This window comes from Pseudophryne corroboree, chromosome 2 (genome assembly GCF_028390025.1).
Source record: "Pseudophryne corroboree isolate aPseCor3 chromosome 2, aPseCor3.hap2, whole genome shotgun sequence".
In the NCBI taxonomy this organism is placed as follows: Eukaryota; Metazoa; Chordata; class Amphibia; order Anura; family Myobatrachidae; genus Pseudophryne; species Pseudophryne corroboree.
Window position 1 is genome coordinate 396,079,560 of NC_086445.1, and position 21,083 is coordinate 396,100,642.

Below are 21,083 nucleotides of genomic sequence, written 5' to 3' on the forward strand. Positions count from 1 at the left end.
ATTAAGAAGTCCATAGTTTAATAATGATATTAGGTAGCATCCTAAAAACACAGCATAAATACAATTTGATTCAAGAATGAGAAAAACTAGCCAGACTCCCCAGCACCCAGGGGAGCACTCAGATGTGGTTGGAGCACAGAATCTATCAAGGGATTAAGAACATTTGTGTGTTGCATTCAGGATGCTGCACTAATTTCTCCATTCCTGTGCATGTATTAGTTGTCACCTGGCCTATATCTCAGTCTCACTGGAGCTATCCCAAGGGGGTTTCTTTACTATTTCACTGCTCTGTAACAAACAGCAGGCCAACACCCATGGCCCCAACAGTCCTGAGTGCTGCGGAAATTATTCAGGCACAAAGGCTGGGGATCCAATGTGACTGATTTACGTGAGAAGAACGGAGTTTAGCTGCACAACAAGTATCACTTTGTATCCAAAGCATGGATGGGGCAATCTGCACAGCAGCAGCGCGGAAAACACAAACCGCAGGATGTTGGTAAAAGGTAGCAGTATAACATTAGGCTACTGGACTGCCATTCTATGAACTTTGCCATTCTGAGGCCCAGGATGGCCCCATGGATATGTGTGTGTTACTTACATATTAGTATGTTCACCTTATTAACCATTATGCTACATGCTTTTTTTTTTATTGATCAACTATGCCCTAATGTCCCACTAAATAATGAAGGAGAAGTTTGAGAGACACATGACCAAGTCATGTAACAATTACAAATATAGGTCATGTTCACTTATCTACAGAAGGGCCAATTTCAAATACTGCTGCATGCAGATTATGTATATTATTAATACATAGATTATTTTTCATACATGCAACATAGCTAATCCAGGATTAAAGAATCAAAATTGTAGACACAAACAAAATTGTGTGAATGTGAGAAAATAGGTTAATACTACTTTTTCTATGCCTTTAGTCTGGCCTATTGCACTTTATAATGACTTTGGTAATAAAGGATACATAGTATCCCTTTCACAAACACTATCATTTTAGAAAGAATTGTACAGTCCAAATCTAAATAGTTTAGAGATTTTTGCAAATTTATTAAAAATAAAAAAACTAAGAAATCACATGTACATAACTATTCACAGCCATAGTTAGTAGTTGGGGAGTGTCTCCGTCTCTCAGAAGATTCATGGCGTATTTACAGATGCTATTTGCTATTTTATAATATTGTAAAAATTATTCATATTTGTGCTCCTCCTTATACCATGCACTATGTTTTGTATCTATTACATTATGTTTTTTCTGTTATTATTCACAATGTTCCTATACTTATTGCTATTTTCTTTAAGGAAATGCTTCAATAAAGAAAGAAATGTTTAAAAAAAAAAAAAAAAACTATTCACAGCCTTTGCCATGAAGCTCAAAATTGAGCTCAGGTGCTTCCTATTTCCACCGACCATCTTTGAGATGTTCCTACAGCTTAACTGGAGTCCACCTGTGGTAAATACAGTTGATTGGACATGATTTGGAAAGGCTCACACCAGTCTATATAAGGTCCCACACTTGACAGTGCATATCTGAGCACAAACCGAGCATGAAGTCAAAGGAATTGCCTGTAGACCCCCGAGACAGGATTGTCTTGAGGCACAAATCTGGGGAAGGGTACAGAAAAATATCTGCTGCTTTGAAGGTCCCAATGAGCACAGTAGCCTCCATCATCGTAAATGGAAGAAATTCGGAACCACCAGGACTCTTCCCAGAGCTGGCCGGCCGCCTAAACTGAGCGATCAGGGGAGAAGGGCCCTAGTCAGGGCCCCAGACCAAGAACCCAAATGGACACTGTCCGAGCTACAGCATTCCTCTATGGAGAGAGGAGAACCTTCCAGAAGGACAACCACCTCTGCAGCAATCCACCATTTAGGCCTATGGTAGAGTGGCCACACAGAAGACACTCCTTAGTAAAAAGCACATAGCTGCCCATCTGGAGTTTGCCAAAATGCACGTGAAGGACTCTCAGACCATGAGAAACTAAATTCTCTGGTCTGATGAGACAAAGATTGAACTCTTTGGCGTGAATGCCAGGAGTCATGTTTAGAGGAAACCAGGCACCACTCAACACCAGGCCAATACCATCCCTACAGTGAAGCATGGTGATGGCAGCAGCAGCATGCTGTGGGGATGTTCATCAGTGACACAAACTGGGAGACTAATCAGTATAGAGGGAAAGATGAATGCAGCAATGTACAGACACATCCTGGATGAAAATCTGCTCCAGAGCGCTCTTGATCTCAGACTGGGGTGACAGTTCATATTTCAGCAGAACAATGACCCTAAGCACACAGATAAGATATCAAAGGATTGGTTTCAGGACAACTCTGTGAATGTCCTCGAGTGGCCCAGCCAGAGGCCAGACTTGAATCCGTTTGAAAATCTCTGGAAAGATCTAAAAATGGCTCTGCACCAACGCTTCCCATCCAACCTGATGAAGCTTGAGAGGTGCTGCAAAAAGGAATGGGCGAAACTGCCCAGCTTGTGGCATCATATTCAAAAAGACTTGAGGCTGTAATTTCTGCCAAAGCTGCATCCACAAAGTATTGAGCAAAGGCTGTGAATACTTATGTACATGTGATTTCTTAGTTTTTCATTTTTAAGAAATCGCCAAAAAAACAACAACTTTTTTAACGTTGTCAATGGGGCATTGTGTGTAGAATTTTAAGGTAAAAAATGTCTTTAATCCGGGTTGGAATACAACTATATATATATATATATATATATATATATATATATATATATATATACACACACACATATATATATATATATATATACATATATATATATATATATATATATATATATATATATATATATATATATACACACATATACATATATATATATACATATACATATATACATACACATATACATATACACATACATATATATATATATATATATATATATATATATATACACACACACACATACATATATATATATATATATATATATATATATATATATATATATATATACACACATACATACACACACACACACACACACACACACACAGCTCAAAAAAATAAAGGGAACAGTAAAATAACACATCCTAGATCTGAAAGAATGAAATATTATTATTAAATACTTTGTTCTTTACATAGTTGAATGTGCTGACAACAAAATCACACAAAAATTATCAATGGAAATCAAAATTATTAACCCATGGAGGTCTGGATTTGGAGTCACCCTCAAAATTAAAGTGGAAAAACACACTACAGGCTGATCCAACTTTGATGTAATGTCCTTAAAACAAGTCAAAATGAGGCTCAGTAGTGTGTGTGGCCTCCACGTCATCAGGAAATAATACAGATAATATCGCTGTGACATAGAATCCACAATAGATGAATGAGACTCATGCCGAGGTTCCCCACCATGTGGACTGGTTACCACATGATGTATACAGAATAAAAGCTCCAATCTCTGCCTGCCGGTTCCCAGTGAAGTACACCCCTTACCGGCAGGCAGAGATTGGAGCTTTTATTCTGTATACATCATGTGGTAACCAGTCCACATGGGTGAGAACCTCAGTACGAGTCTCATTCATTTAATTTAATTTCAACGTTTCAGGTGCTACTTTATTGGCACCTTTTATCAGGATACAAACATAAGGAACAAAACATGTTTATATAGATCCCAATGCCCAGAACCAAATCACAATCCCCACCTACTTCCGGTAGCGGGCACCGCCGCGTCACACGCCAGCCCGCAGCAGGAAGTAGAAACTATCACCATAGCAACACACCAACGTTGCTAGACACCTCAGTGCGCCGGGCTTCCTGTCCACGGCACGTCCCCGGAAGCGCATCAGCCTGCGTCCTCCAGTCAGCGGCCGGAAGAGGGGCCCGTAACCAAGGTAACCACATGAACATAAACATAAACAAAAGACGGACATACGGACTTGCCTAGCTTTAAAGAAGAGATCTATATCTATATAAACATGTTTTGTTCCTTATGTTTGTATCCTGACGAAAGGTGCCAATAAAGTAGCACCTGAAACGTTGAAATTAAGCTTGTGTAGCTGCTGTATTTTTTGAATCCGAGGAGTGCCGCCCGTCTCGCTCTCTCTCTACATGTTCCTTCTGGATCGTGGGAAGGCACCCAGGTATTTAAAACAAAATTACACGGAGTGCCAGTCATTGTGGATTTGTGTATAGTAAGTGTCTGCTTGACGGATATTTATTGGACATGTCAACCAATTTCTAAAGTTAATATGGATTCGTGTCAGTACATTTTCACTCTTCATTAAGTTTTATCTGTACTATATCTGTGAGCACCTGTGGTGATTCTGTCTATACGGACTTGCTGTTGTTTTGATCTAATAGGGATCATGGAGGGATCAAGCCAAAATAGAATGAAAAGTATCCCTGGTTTTCAAGCGGTTAGTTTGCCTGTAGGTGAATTCTTAAGTTTTACTGACTCTGAAGCAGAGACGCTCTTGACTAAAGACACCTTCAAAAACACTGTGGGTGTGGATGCTGCTGAAGATGTTTATTTCTCGTTGCTTAAATTAAAGAAAAAAAAGAGATAGATTACCACCTGCATAGTGTCACAATCTCTGATTATTACAGGGAACGTAAGATCCCAAGGGGTTTCAGGATCAGAAACATCCCAACTATTGGGAGAATGAATTCAGATTTTTGTTGCCGCTGGGTTGCGGTCTTGAATAAATGCTCATGCGACCTGATGTTACTAGTAATAGAAGAATCTACTAGAATTATGAATGAAACCAAGAGTAAAATAGCAGGGTTGGAATTCTCTTCTAAACCTCTTTTGACTGGTGACCCCAATACAGATTGGATGACAAAGTTGAATCAAAAGATAGAGCTGTATAAGCAGGAACTGATTAAATATAAAAAAGCAAAATTGCTAACAGTTAATAAGGATTATGAAGATCAAACAGTATACCCTTGGGCTACGGGACGGTATCCACAAAGAAGGAAACAGTTCTTCAACAAACGAAACTCAAGACGTTTCCTGACGGACACAGAGGCCTCCACGGGGGAAAGCTCCACAAGTGAACAGGAACCCTCAACTAGTACCAATGGCAACAAACCCCCTTCAGGGACCGCTACGCGTACCAGGGGTGCGCGAGGAAAAGATTACGCTCCCAAACGCGGAGGGGTGGCCAAGGGGAGAGGAAGAGGAAAGCGCTAGTTCCCCCTAATGATCTGATTATCAATCTATCCCCCCATATATTATCTGAGGATGAAATTAGTCTGTTAAATAAAGGACTATCTTATGTACCTACAACGCGATTGAACAACTTTGAGTGGAAAGTCGATGCATGGAAACATCAGCGACATTTAAAGCTGAAGGAGCACTTTAGCAAAAATCTAACAAATGCGGATATGGAAAGTCCAGATCATCCCTTAAGAGCAGTTTCACACTTTGAACCACAGACACATAATGCATCTATTAAAAGCTATTCAAGAATGCTTGAATCTTCTGTGAATTTGGGGGTCAAGAAATTAATCAAGTCTCCGTTTAATCTATCTCACGGGGAGTTTGAGGCTATGAGGGGGCTGAGTGACAACAGAGAGGTGGTTGTACGTGCGCCTGACAAAGGCGGGCCATCGTGCTACAAGATCGCCACCGCTATGTCGAAGAAGTCTACCGGCAACTTAGTGATCAAACGGTGTATGAAAAATTGGGAGGAAACCCTACAGCACCTTTTAAAAGGGAGATTGATGCAATACTCCTTGAGGCACATCAAAAAGGTTTTATTGATAAGATTACTTTGAGAGCGTTGACGGTGGACCACCCAATAGTACCAATTTTATATACTTTACCAAAAGTACACAAGAGCCTCTCTGCCCCTCCAGGATGCCCGATAATCTCGGCTCGGGGATCTCTGTATAATGTGATATCTAGATACCTTGACTTCTATTTACAGCCTGTGATTCAAGCAGAACCATCTGTACTCATGGACACTACACAGCTTTTACTCAGTCTTCAAGAATGTACACAGTTACCTGACGAATGTGTTTTAGCTAGTATAGATGTGGTAAGTCTATACACTAATATACCACACAAGGAGGGAATTTCCTCAATGAGACAACTTCTGATGGACAATCCCCATTACAAAGGTCCGGACATAGAATTCTTTCTGTTATTGTTGGAGAAAACTTTAACACAATTTTTTTTTCTGTTTGACGGGGTGTTTTATCTGCAATGCTAGGGATGCGCTATGGGGAGCAATGTGGCCCCAGCATTTGCTAATTTAGTATAAGCTGTCAGTCGAGAAAAAGTTATTTTTGGAGAATGTACCCTTTGCCAATGATGTGACCCTCTTTTTACGCTACATTGACGACCTGCTCATAGTATGGGCTGGTAAACAAGAGGATTTTGTGAAACACATGACATTAATTAATCAAATGGATAATAACATCAAATTCACCTATGACGTGAGTACTGACACGATCCATTATCTGGATGTTCAAATTACAAGGAACAGTACTGGGCTGTTGACATCCATGTATCACAAATCCACGGACAAAAACACATTACTCCATGCAAACAGCTTTCATCCAGAAGCTATGAAAAAAGGACTTCCTTATTCTCAGTTTTTGAGAGCGAGACGAATTTCAAGTAATACCATGGATGCAGAGAAAGAAATTGATGATATGATGGTCAAGTTCCTTCAGAGGGGATATAGAAGGGATGATCTCATTAAAGCAAAGGAAAAAGCTCTTGCTGTGCCACGTGAGCAATGTCTACTAAGAAAAACTGTACGCAAAGTACTACCATTAGTAACCACTTATACGACAGCCAGTAATGTCATCAAGAAAAATGCCAATTTATTGTGGCCAATTGTGAGTTCTGATAAGACCATTCCTGCATTAAATGACAGCGCTCTACTTAAGTGTCATCGGAGAGGAAAAAACTTGAAAGACTGGCTAGTCCATACGGATATAGCCTCACCACAAAGAGAACTCAGATCACACTTTCTAAGTAAACCTCCGGGTTCTTACAAATGCACAGGGTGCACGACGTGCAGATACTTGGAAGCTGGATCTTCAGTGCTTCATCCTCACTCCGGAAGAAAGATTGCTATTAAGCATGTATTGACATGCACCTCGAAGTTTGTAGTTTATATTATTAAATGCCCATGCGGGCTGGCATATATAGGCAAAACTGTGTGTGTCTTCCGGGAACGAGCAGCTCAACATAGATCCGCCATCAGAATGAAGTCCATCGTGACGAAACGCGTAGGGGTGTGGCCTGGCGTGAAAGAGCTAACGACGGTGGTGAGACTGCCGACGGTTACTGCTCGTGGTATTATCCACTTATCTATATGTCAAATGCTTATGCCTACGGTGGTTGAAACCGCCGTTTCTGGTACGTGATTTATGACCAAGTGTTTGTAAAGAATGTTAGAATAAATACATTTTAACTGATTAATGCACTATGAGGCGCCCCTTCTTACTCTTCTTCTAGAAATCACGGTTTGCCTTTTGGATACTGGCAAAAGGGAGACGCCGTTCTGAAGGATACTAAGTGCTGCTCAGACCGAATATAATCATTGGATACACGTGGACGGTTTTGGAAATTACACTGCTAGTGTTGGGACTTGTGGTTCCACGCATTGGAAAGTACATTGCTAGTGCTGGGACTTGTGGTTCCACGTGTTGGAAAATTCATTGCTCACTGACTGTTTTTTACTATATATATATATATATATATATATATATATATATATATATATATATATATATACACACATATATACATACATACATACATACACACACACACACACACACACACACAGGTTGAGTATCCCTTATCCAAAATGCATGCACAAAGTTCTAAAAAATATTGGCTAAAATGACCTTCAGGCTGTGTGTATAAGGTGTATATAAAATATAAATGCATTCTGTGCTTAGACTTAGGTCCCATCACCATGATATCTCATTATGGTATGCAATTATTCCAAAATACGGAAAAATCCGATATCCAGAATACCTCTGGTCCCAAGCATTTTGGATAAGGGATACTCAACGTGTGTGTGTGTGTGTGTGTGTGTGTGTGTGTGTGTGTGTGTGTGTGTGTGTATGTATATATATATATATATATATATATATATATATTTTATATACACCTTATACACACAGCCTGAAGGTCATTTTAGCCAATATTTTTTAGAACTTTGTGCATTAAACAAAGTGTGTGTACATTCACACATTTCATTTATGTTTCATATACACCTTATACACACTGCCTGAAGGTCATTTAATACAATATTTTTAATAACTTTGTGTATTAAACAAAGTTTGTGTACACTGAGCCATCAAAAAACAAAGGTTTCACTATCTCATTCTCACTCAAAAAAGTCCGTATTTCGGAATATTCCGTATTTCGGAATATTTGGATATGGGATACTCAACCTGTAATATAAAAATCAAAGAGGTCAATCTTAAAAATCCCTTATCACGTGCAAAAATAAACCTCCTTAAGTTAATAACCTCAAAATAAAGAATATTTTTATATTCTTACAGATAAATATACAAATTAATGTGTTTATTTTAAGGGACACCATCACATAAATGGTGTATTGTATGTTTAATTATTAAAAAAAAAAAACAAAGCATAATTACTTAGATTTTTTTTTCTCAGAATTTGGATTATGAAACATGGATAAACGACATTGGATAGTACCAATATTGTAAACTAACAATGCAAAACTTTTTTCAGAATGAATTACATGCAAGTAAGAATCCTACTTTATGTGACGACTCCAGTCTTTTGATCAACATTTCAAAGGCGATCCAATCAAAAATAATACCTTGCTTAATTATGCCTTATAATGAACTACATTCTAATCCAGGCATACATTTAGGATATTTCTTCAAAGGTTATGAGCAAACAAGAGTTGTCAGCAATTTTTATTTTCAGGAATCCAAGTACTTTATTGATGCCATAGGCCTGTCCCAATCAGCAATTATCACTGAATTGTGAGAATTATTTAATAGATGTAAAGACAAAATAAACAGAAGAGTCCCACCATTATGCAGACTTAGCAACATCATACATAAGGAAATGGTCAAAAAGAGTTATAGAAATATTATATGCTACAATGACTAGAGAGTCTTATAATGGGTGGTAGTCATGTGACCGCCGGTCGGCTGACCGACAGTCACATGACCTCCTCCGTGAGCCTGACGGCTCACTATCACGATGGTCGGCATGCCGACCAACAGTGACTATTTCCACTCGTGGGTGTCCACGACACCCATAGAGTGGGAATAGAACCCGTGGCGACCGCAGGTCGCCACCGAGCCCGCAAAGGGCTTGCTGCACTTGCCCCTCCCCGCCGGGATCCCGGCGTCGGTAAGGTGACCGGCGGTCAGGAGATCGCCGGTCACCCGTACTACACCCCTTATAATACCCCTTTTCCACTGCCGCAATAACCCAGGAAGGACGTGGGTAACAGTCCAGTGTAAACGACGGGACTCAGGTTATCTAACCCGGGTTCTTATGCTTAAAAGCTGCCGATTGGCCGAGTATGCAGAGGACCGCCTCAAGGGAGTGTCTGTTGAGCGAAATGCAGGGCAGACCTGGGTCCAATGTGCAGCGTAAATATGGTCTGACCCAGGTTGGAACTCTGTCTGAAAATGCAGGTCGGACCTGGGTTTTTGGTGGAAAGTGGGTGTTAACGTATTGAGTATCTGTTGCACATTAATTTTCTATTCAGAAAGCTAAAGAGTACAAGGGCTCAGCAAGTTCCTATAAAAGGAAAAACAGGGCCTACAGAAAGCAAATGCAGGTACATGTAGCTATGATAACTTCAAAACAAAAGCTGACTGACCCTGGATAATGTAGAACTTTTTAATTTATGAGAAGCTACAGCCATACAACAAAATTATGTTATGAATGATCAGTTCTTCACTAGTATAATCTATGTATCAAGTGTATTTTTAAAAGGGGAAAGAAGAAGATTAAATAAAACATAGATTAAGTTTCAACACATTTTAACATCTGCAGTTGCTGCGTTTCTTGTTCAACAACACAATAAGAATTCTGTTATTTAGAAAACACATTTCACACATACTACAATCAATAACACAAATAAATACTTATGTCAATGATTTCTTTATGTGAATACTGTATATACACATTTGGATATTCATCAGATCCAGTAGAATAATAAGAGTAATATAGGCCCTACACACTGGGCGATATTACCGACATTAATGAACGAGATACCGTTTATATCTTTCAGTGTGGAGGAAGCAACGACGAGCAGCCCCGCGCTCCTTCATCGCTGGTGCCCCGTCGCTTGTGCATACAGGCCAATATGCCATATTTGCCTGCACTGCTATGGAGCCGGGTGACGGGGGGGGGGGGGGGGTGAAGAATCTTCACTCCCCCCGTCACTGCCCCCCTCCGCTGCCGGGTCCCCCTGCCTGCCTCTTAACTCCGTATGACTTCCGATCATGCCTTGTATGACAGCCAAATAGCAGCTAGTTCTGCTGATCCTATGGGGACACTGCACACGTTGAGATGTTCGGTAAATAAACATTTTATATTAAAATGAGAACAAAAAAGCATAATAATATATTTCAAAGTCTGAAAAACAATAAAAAAATAAAAACAACTAGAACATGTATTTCTGCCTTTCTTCTTCTTCAGATCACTGTAATAATCGCGCTACAGGCTATGGAAAAGAAATCATGCAGACACAACTGAATGTCACCAGCAAGCAAAGTATGAATGCACCTATATTCCAATATAGCCTCCTGGACTTCATTCTGAATTCCACCTCTACCCATGAAATGTGAGTGTGGGTGCGATTACAAACATTGATTCTGAGATGCACACTGCTGCGACCGGTTTGGCGTCTTTTGCTCAGTGGCGTTAAGGGAGGGGGGGGGGGTTCTAATTGCCTGGGCCCACTCGCCCCACCTTCCCCCCTCCCCTTAACTGCCAGAGCCATAGCTTCTTCCTGTCAGCCTAGCACACGCTGGCATATGTTGGCCAGCGCTGAGCAGCAGTATCTTCTGGCTATGCAGGCGGGAGAGATCATAGCAATCATGCCTCACTATGATATTCTCCTGGCTGAAGGGTGCAATGGCACCCCCTGTGGAACGCACGGCATCGACTTGCAACACTACAAAAGCTATTATTCCTGAGGCGTTTTGAAATCCTTACATTAGGTCACACCCCTTAAAGTACCAGGGCCCAGCCATCCTCTCTATTGCCCTGCTTTTGCTATAGTCACATCTGCAACCTTATACCAATATCAGCCCTTTCCCTGGTGTAAATCTGTGCCCAGGGGCGGATTGGCCATAGAGCTCACCAGGAACATTCCTGGTAGGCCGACGTGTCTGTGGGGCCTGTTTTGTGTTTTGTCATGTGGCCCCAGTCCACGCATGACAGGCAGCCCACCACACTCATTATACTACATTGTCCCCATTCATTCTGTTATTCCATCTCTGCAGTACAGCAACTCTACCATCCAATGATGCTGCCCTGGCTACAAAGTATGTTTTGTTCCCAGTCCACCTGTGGTTTCAGACACAACTGCAACAACAGACACAAGAAAGGCTGCAACTGCTTACAATCAGACCTTATGAGGAGGGATCCCACGCCCTCAGACTCCACCCCCTCACCAGACTGCACCCCCATTAGGGCTGCTTCCATAAATTTCCCTGGCTGGATTTCCATCCCTATCCACCCGTCTGTGCCTCTGAATGTGTAAGGACGGAGATGCCCACTTTGAGGGTCTGGACGCTGTAATACTGCTTAGTGCAGCTTTAAGGCCATCATTGGTCATGCCATCTAAACCTGCACCTGCCCTGTAGTAGGTGCAGATTTTCTGTCTTAGTATGGCCTCCAAAGTGATTAAGTGCCTATGTACACAATCTCTTCCGTGACATGCCTGTGACACTTCCATAACATGCCCAGAACACAGATCACCATTAAAATAAAAGTTGTTAATGTCACTATAGCCCTTTTTTTAAAACATATTTTATGAGCAAATTAAGACTTGGCAACCTTACTGCCTGATCACTATTTTGCAAAGTCCTATAATTCTATGGGGTATATGCAATTGCGGTCGAATTGACGCGAAAGTCGAAAAACGGGACATTTTCGACAAAAAAAACCATGTCGAATTGGATTCGTCAATGCAATACAGTACTTTTCGACAAAATACCTGCCGTTTCAGATTCGACTTTTTGCAAATCGACAATTTCAAAATTCAACATGTCTGCAATGGTCAAAATGCGGCTTTTCGACAAAAGTATATTCAATTGAAGAATGTCGATTCGACAACAGTGCTTTTCGACAGCAATTTCGTCATTTTCAGTCCGCCTCACTTTGCTGGCGGGATCTAATAAAAAAAATTTAAAAAAATATTTATTTTATTGCTTTTTGGATTGCTAATAGCATATCTATTTATATTTGAAGGGATTATCTACTTGGTTTGTCTTTTTTTGACTCACAAGTATTATTTAATTGATTTTTTTACTTCACTCTGCTTAGGGAAATATACCCATGATTCCACAGTTTTACCCAGGATACACTTCTGCAAAGCCACTCCTCTCTCCTCATTCCCGTTTTTGAGACTCATGGGAAAGGAGCCATTACAGTCAGCTCTCTTGTGGAATCGTTTTTTTTCGGACAATCCCTGCGTTTTAAAACACAATCCTATTTTTGTACTGACTACAATAATGGAGCCTTTTTCTGACCAGATTGTGATGTTCATGCTGGCTGCAAGCATGGAGGAAGAAAGGGCTGGTTAACATCAGGATCAAAGTCAGCAAATGTCTGCGTTGGGTGAGTCAGTATTGCGCGTTTCATTTCCAGGCCCACGCCAGTATCGCACTAGGCGTGAACTGGAGGATCTCAGCGAGTTCGAGGTGATTCAAAATTATCGCTTATCGACTCACGACATATATTCGCTGTACGCGCTGTTGGAAGCCAACCTGGAACCTCGGGCACGGACCAATCGCGCAGTCAGCGGTTTCCAGAAACTGCTGGCTACGTTACATTTTTTGGCGTCAGGCACATTCCAGCCTACACTGTCTCAAACATGCGGTTTTTCACAGTCGACACTGTCGCGCTGTATAACCCAGGTCATTAGAGCTTTCCGCAAATTGACGATCCAGTTCATCACATTTCCAGATACGGACAGCGGATGTCGTGAGATCAAATTAAGCTTTTTTACCAAATACAATTTTCCCAAAGTTCTGGGCGCGATTGACTGTACCCACGTGCAGATCAGACCGCCACAGAATTCGGAAGAATGTTTTCGGAACCGAAAACATTTCCATTCCATTAATGTACAGACGGTCTGTGATGTAAACATGAAATTTTTGAATATTTTTGTGGGATTTCCTGGATCGTCTCACGACTCCTTCATCCTAAGCCAGTCATCGCTGTTTGAGAAGTTCGAAACAGGAAACATGCCGAGTGGTTGGCTGTTGGGTATTTAATTGTTTTTATTTATTTATTTATTTTATTTTTTATTTATTTATTTATTTTTATATTACCCACCATTTTTTTCATTTCCATAGGCGATGCGGGTTATCCCAACAAATCGTGGCTCTTGACCCCATTGTCTAATCCTGTTGGTAGAGCAGAAAAACGTTACCAAGAGAGACACAAAGCATCGAGGCAAATAATTGAGCGTGCCTTCGGTGTACTTAAAAGCCGGTTTAAATGTTTAGACACTTCCGGTGGTGCTCTTTTGTACTCGCCGGCAAAGGTTTGCGGCATGGTAAATGCATGTTGTATTTTACACAACATGTGTGTCGCAAACCGTTTGCCGGTGACTCTTCGTCGCAGTGCTTTCCGATGCGGGAACCGTTCTTCTGCTCTACCGGTGTGTATGGACGAAGGAGACGATTCCCGACGGACATTGATCCAAAGCTTTTTTTCCACTGCCTGCGAGTATACTTGTAACATTTGTATTATCGTGTAAACTGAGATTGTAATATTCTTAAAAAAAAAATAAGATTTTACTCACCGATAAATCTATTTCTCGTAGTCCGTAGTGGATGCTGGGGACTCCGTAAGGACCATGGGGATTAGCGGCTCCGCAGGAGACTGGGCACAACTAAAGAAAGCTTTAGGACTACCTGGTGTGCACTGGCTCCTCCCACTAAGACCCTCCTCCAGACCTCAGTTAGGATACTGTGCCCGGAAGAGCTGACACAATAAGGAAGGATTTTGAATCCCGGGTAAGACTCATACCAGCCACACCAATCACACCGTATAACTCGTGATACTATACCCAGTTAACAGTATGATAACAACTGAGCCTCTCAACAGATGGCTCAACAATAACCCTTTAGTTAGGCAATAACTATATACAAGTATTGCAGACAATCCGCACTTGGGATGGGCGCCCAGCATCCACTACGGACTACGAGAAATAGATTTACCGGTGAGTAAAATCTTATTTTCTCTAACGTCCTAAGTGGATGCTGGGGACTCCGTAAGGACCATGGGGATTATACCAAAGCTCCCAAACGGGCGGGAGAGTGCGGATGACTCTGCAGCACCGAATGAGCAAACTCTAGGTCCTCCTCAGCCAGGGTAACAAACTTGTACTCTTGCAAAAGTGTTTGAACCCGACCAAGTAACAGCTCTGCAAATTTGTAAAGCAGAGACCCCTCGGGCAGCCGCCCAAGAAGAGCCCACTTTCCTCGTGGAATGGGCTTTCACAGATTTAGGGTGCGGCAGTCCAGCCGCAGAATGTGCAAGTTGAATCGTGCTACAGATCCAGCGAGCAATAGTCTGCTTAGAAGCAGAAGCACCCAGCTTGTTGGGTGCATACAGGATAAATAGCGAGTCAGTTTTCCTGACTCCAGCCGTCCTGGAAACATATACTTTTCAGGGCCCTGACTACGTCCAGAAACTTGGAATCCTCCAAGTCCCAAGTAGCCGCAGGCACCACAATAGGTTGGTTCACATGAAAAACTGGTACCACCTTAGGAAGGAATTGGGAACGAGTCCTCAATTCCGCCTTATCCCTATAAAATACAGATAAGGGCTTTTGACAAAGCCTCCAATTCTGATACACGCCTGGCCGACGCCAAGGCCCACAGCATGACCACTTTCCACGTGAGGTATTGTAGCTCCACGGATTAAAGTGGCTCAACTCAATGCGACTTCAGGAAATCCAACACTACGTTGAGATCCCACGGTGCCACTGGAGGCACAAACGGGGGCTGACTATGCAGCACTCCCTTAACAAAAGTCTGTACTTCAGGCAGTGAAGCCAGTTCTATTTTGGAAGAAAATCGATAGAGCCGAAATCTGGACCTTAATGGAACCCAATTTTAGGCCCATAGTCACCTCTGACTGTAGGAAGTGCAGAAATCGACCTAGCTGAAATTTCTCCTTTGGGGCCTTCCTGGCCTCACAGCACGCAACATATTTTCGCCATATGCGGTGATAATGGTTTGCGTTCACTTCTTTCCTAGCTTCAAATAGCGTAGGGATAACTTCCTCCGGAATTCCCTTTTCCTTCAGGATCCGGCGTTCAACCGCCATGCCGTCAACACAGCCGCGGTACGTCTTGGAACAGACAGGCCCCCTGCTGCAGCAGGTCCTGTCTGAGCGGCAGAGGCCATGGGTCCTCTGAGATCATTTCTTGGAGTTCTGGTTAACAAGCTCTTCTTGGCCAACCCGGAACAATGAGTATAGTTCTTACTCCTCTCCTTCTTATTATTCTCATTACCCTGGGTAAGAGAGGCAGAGAAGGGAACACATACACCGACTGGTACACCCACGGTGTTACCAGAGCGTCCACAGCTATCGCCTGAGGGTCCTTGACCTGGCGCAATATCTTTGTAACTTTTAGTTGAGGCGGGACGCCATCATGTCCACCTGTGGCCTTTCCCAACGGTGTACAATCATTTGGAAGACTTCTGGATTAAATCCCCACTCTCCCGGGTGGAGGTTTCTTAGTTGTCCACTCCGGGAATGAACACTGCTGACAGTGCTAACACATGATTTTCCGCCCATCGGAGAATCCTTGTGGCTTCTGCCATCGCCATCCTGCTTCTTGTGCCGCCCTGTCGGTTTACATGAGCGACCGCCGTGATGTTGTCTGACTGGATCAGCACCGGCCGGTGTTGAAGCAGGGGTCTAGCCTGACTTAGGGCATTGTAAATGGCCCTCAGTTCCAGAATATTTATGTGTAGGGAAGTCTCCTGACTTTTCCATAGCCTTGGAAGTTCCTTCTCTGTGTGACTGCCCCCCAGCCTCGAAGGCTGGCATCCGTGGTCACCAGGACCCAGTCCTGTATGCCGAATCTGCGGCCCCCTAGAAGATGAGCACTCTGCAGCCACCACAACAGCGACACCCTGACCCTTGGAGAGAGGGTTATCCGCCGATGCATCTGAAGATGCGACCCGGACCACTTGTCCAACAGATCCCACTGGAAAATCCTTGCATGGGACCTGGCGAATGGAATTTCTTCGTAAGAAGCTACCATCTTTCCCAAGGCTCGCGTGCATTGATGCACCGACACCTGTATACGTATTAGGAGGTCTCTGTCTAGAGACAACAACTCCTTGGACTTCTCCTCCGGGAGAAACCCTTTTTATCCTGTTCTGTGTCCAGAACCATACCCAGGAACAGTAGACGCGTCGTAGGAACCAGCTGCGACTTTGGAATATTCAGAATCCAGCCGTGCTGTTGTAGCACTTCCCGAGATAGTGCTACTCCGACGAACAACTGCTCCCTGGACCTCGCCTTTATCCTTTATAAGGAGATCGTCCAAGTACGGGATAATTATTTCGGCCATTACCTTGGTAAATACCTCGGTGCCGGGGACAGACCAACGGCAACGTCTGAAATTGGTAATGACAATCCTGTACCACCATATTGAGGTACTCCTGGTGAAGAGGGTAAATAGGGACATGCAGGTAATCATCCTTGATGTCCAGTGATACCATGAAATTCTCCAGGCTTGCAATAATCGCCCTGAGCGATTCCATTTTGAACTTGAACCTTCGTATATAAGTGTTCAAGGCTTTCAATTTTAGAATGGGTCTCACCGAACCGTCTGGTTTCGGTACCACCACATTTTGGAATAGTAACCCCGGCCTTGTTGAAGGAGGGGTACCTTGCTTTCACCTGCTGGAATTGCGAATTGCCGCCAGTACTACCTTTCTCCGAGGGCAGCCGGCAAGGCTGATGTGAGGTAACGTCGAGGGGGATTCGCCTCGCCTCGAACTCCAGCCTGTATCCCTGTGATACTATTTGCAGAACCTAGAGATCCACCTGTGGGCAAGCCCACTGGACCCTGAAGTTCCCGAGACGCGCCCCTACCGCACCTGTCTCCACCTGTGGAGCCCCAGCGTCATGCGGTGGACTCAGAGGAAGCGGGGGAAGATTTTTGATCCTGGGAACTGGCTGCTGGTGCAGCTTTTTTCCTTCTTCCCTTGTCTATGTGCAGAAAGGAAGCGCCTTTGACCTGCTTGCTTTTCTGAAGCCGAAAGGACTGTACCTGAAAATACGGTGCTTTCTTAGGCTGTGAGGAAACCTGAGGTAAAAAAAATTCTTCCCAGCTGTTGCTGTGGATACGAGGTCCCAGAGACCATCCCCAAACAATTCCTCACCCTTATAAGGCAGAATCTCCATGTGCCTTTTACAGGCAGCATCACCTGTCCACTGCCGGGTTTCTAATACCCTCCTGGCAGAATGGACATTGCATTAATTCTGGATGCCAGCCGGCAAATATCCCTCTGTGCATCCTTTATATATAAGACAACGTCTTAAATATGCTCAATGTTAGCAAAATATTATCCCTGTCTTAGCGTATTAATATTATCTGACAGGGTATCAGACCACGCTGCAGCAGCCCTATTTATGCTCAGGCAATTGCAGGTCTCAGTATATAACCTGAGTGTGTAAATACAGACTTCAGGATCGCCTCCTGCTTTTTATCAGCAGGTTCCTTCAAGGTGGCCGTATCCTAAGACGGCAGTGCCACCTTTTGACAAACGTGTGAGCGCCTTATCCACCCTAAGGGATATCTCCCAACGTGACCTATCCTCTGGCGGGAAAGGGTACGCCATCAGTAACTTTTTAGAAATTACCAGTTTCTTATCGGGGGAAACCACGCTTCTTTACACACTTCATTCATTTGATGGGGGAACAAAACACTGGCTGCTTTTTCTCCCCAAAAATAAAACCCCTTTTATGTGGTACTTGGGTTCATGTCAGAAATGTGTAACACATTTTTCATTGCCGAGATCATGTAACGGATGTTCCTAGTGGATTGTGTATATGTCTCAACCTCGTCGCCACTGGAGTCAAACTCCGTGTCGACATCTGTGTCTGCCATCTGAGGTAACGGGCGTTTTTTTGAGCCCCTGATGGCCTTTGAGACGCCTGGGCAGGCGCGGGCTAAGAAGCCGGCTGTCCCACAGCTGTTACGTCATCCAGCCTTTTATGTAAGGAGTTGACACTGTCGGTTAATACCTTCCACCTATCCATCCACTCTGGTGTCGGCCCCACAGGGGGCGACATCCCATTTATCGGCCTCTTCTCCGCCTCCACGTAACCTTCCTCATCCAACATGTCGACACAGCCGTACCGACACACCGCACACACACAGGGAATGCTCTGACTGAGGACAGGACCCCACAAAGTCCTTTGGGGAGACAGAGAGAGAGTATGCCAGCACACACCAGAGCGCAGGGATTAACACTATAACTGAGTGATTTTTCCCCCAATAGCTGCTTGTATACATATATTGCGCCTAAATTTAGTGCCCCCCCTCTCTTTTTAACCCTTTGAGCCTGAAAACTACAGGGGAGAGCCTGGGGTGCTGTCTTCCAGCTGCACTGTGAAGAGAAAATGGCGCCAATGTGCTGAGGGAGAAGCCCCGCCCCTTTTTCAACTGACTTTCTCCCGCTTTTTCTGGAATACTGGCAGGGGTAATTTTACATCTATATAGCCTCTAGGACTATATATGATGTAGATTTGCCAGCCAAGGTGTCATATATTGCCCTCAGGGCGCCCCCCCCAGCGCCCTGCACCCATCAGTGACCGGAGTGTGAGGTGTACATGAGGAGCAATGGCGCACAGCTGCAGTGCTGTGCGCTACCTTGGTGAAGACCGAAGTCTTCTGCCGCCGATTTTCCGGACTCTTCATGCTTCTGGCTCTGTAAGGGGGACGGCGGCGCGGCTCCGGGAACGAACACCAAGGTCGGGTCCTGCGGTCGATCCCTCTGGAGCTAATGGTGTCCAGTAGCCTAAGAAGCCCAAGCTACCACCAGTTAGGTAGGTTCGCTTCTTCTCCCCTTAGTCCCTCGCTGCAGTGAGTCTGTTGCCAGCAGATCTCACTGTAAAATAAAAAACCTAAATATACTTTCTTTCTAGGTGCTCAGGAGAGCCCCTAGTGTGCATCCAGCTCAGCCGGGCACAAGAATCTAACGGAGGTCTGGAGGAGGGTCTTAGTGGGAGGAGCCAGTGCACACCAGGTAGTCCTAAAGCTTTCTTTAGTTGTGCCCAGTCTCCTGCGGAGCCGCTAATCCCCAAGGTCCTTACGGAGTCCCCAGCATCCACTTAGGACGTTAGAGAAAATCTTTATTTATGTATTTCAGAGTTTTACGTCCTGTTGACGCACCTTCCCAGGCCTGTTTTCCAAGTTTCGTCCTGTTGACGACTTGTTACCCCGTTTTTTCCTGTTGTTGGGTTGCCGCAAATATTGGACCCGTTTATCCAACTCTACCATGGGCAACCTACTTGTGATGTGGACCTGAACCTCCGCCATGTAGCAGACAACCACCCTCAGGTGAGATGTATTGCCCAAAACTCCCTCTTGTCCAAATCACCCCGGCATGTCCAAAGTGCAGCCCTCCGGCATTTGCAAAACTGCACATCCAATCATGCCCTGACAGCAATGCTTACGCTGCGTCAGGGAATGTTTGGATGTGTAGTTACTCAAGTGCCGGAGGGCTGTATTTGGGACAAAGGCCGCTGTAACCTGCTTGTGTCAAAAAGTGTTGCTTGCACCTTTTCTTTTCCATACAAGGGTGACACTATTACCAATAGCTGGAACCTCATACTATTCTCTTCCACAGGTCTTGCGGAGTATCCTTCCCAAGTTGCTTGAATCATCATGGATGAAAAGGGACACGACAGTTCCCCTGCTGTACCATGGGCGACCTAACACAATACCACTGCATCTCATATTTTACATTTTATTTACTAATAATTTAAAGAAAAACCACACAAAACTTCTCATTTTAAAAATGTATTGAAGAAATATATAATTGTATTTTAATTTGGAATAAAAAATAAAATGTAATAAAACAAAAAAGTAGTGTTTGTTCTTCTTTACATTCTTTTCTTGTGTAGATATCTGTGGGGGAAAAAAACATTAAGTAAAGACACTAATGATGTCATGTTCATTCCTTTCCCAAGAACATTTGTGGAACCACACAGCCCAGCATGACCCATTGCTGGTCTGTGTGGTTCCACAAGGGCAGGCGGTCCAAAGTGGAATAGTGGTGTCAGTGGTCAGCACTTTGACACGCCTGCACTCGTGGAACCACACAGCCCAGCATGACCCATTGCTGGGCTGTGTGGTTCCACAAGGGCAGGCGGTCCAAAGTGGATTGAATATATACATTGAAACATGGCTTTACTCACCTTGGTACGCACAACACGAACTACGCCGTCCACTTCAATTTTCCACCCAATCCTATGAATAAGCCAAAAATAAACACTAGTGAATAATAAAAAAACACAACAGTGAAAGCCTATTGTACACCAATACAAAAAGGAGTTTTTTTGGTTAAAAAAAATAAGTGGTATCAGAATAGCTCTTTGGCCCATCATACATGTAGCCACAAAGAGCTTTCAACCGTTACCACACGCGCCCGCATACATGCCCGCGCATGTATGCCTAGACAAAGCTCCTTGGTAGTATCTGGTCGAGAGTGGGGGAGCCCAACACAAACATAACATTAAGAGAAAAAAAAAAAAAACTAAATGGGAGGGGGAGAAAGGGAAACATGAAAAACAGAGTAAATAATAAAACAATACGACCGGGCTTATGGTGGTTGTCCGTCCGGATCCTCTT

General features: G+C 43.5%; 1 protein-coding gene across 4 annotated transcripts in view; it reads right to left on the bottom strand.

Moving 5' to 3' along the window:
- MGAT4A (alpha-1,3-mannosyl-glycoprotein 4-beta-N-acetylglucosaminyltransferase A) overlaps positions 1–21,083 on the bottom strand; it is a 218,703-nt gene that overhangs the window by 185,060 nt on the left and 12,560 nt on the right. The window lies entirely within an intron of this gene.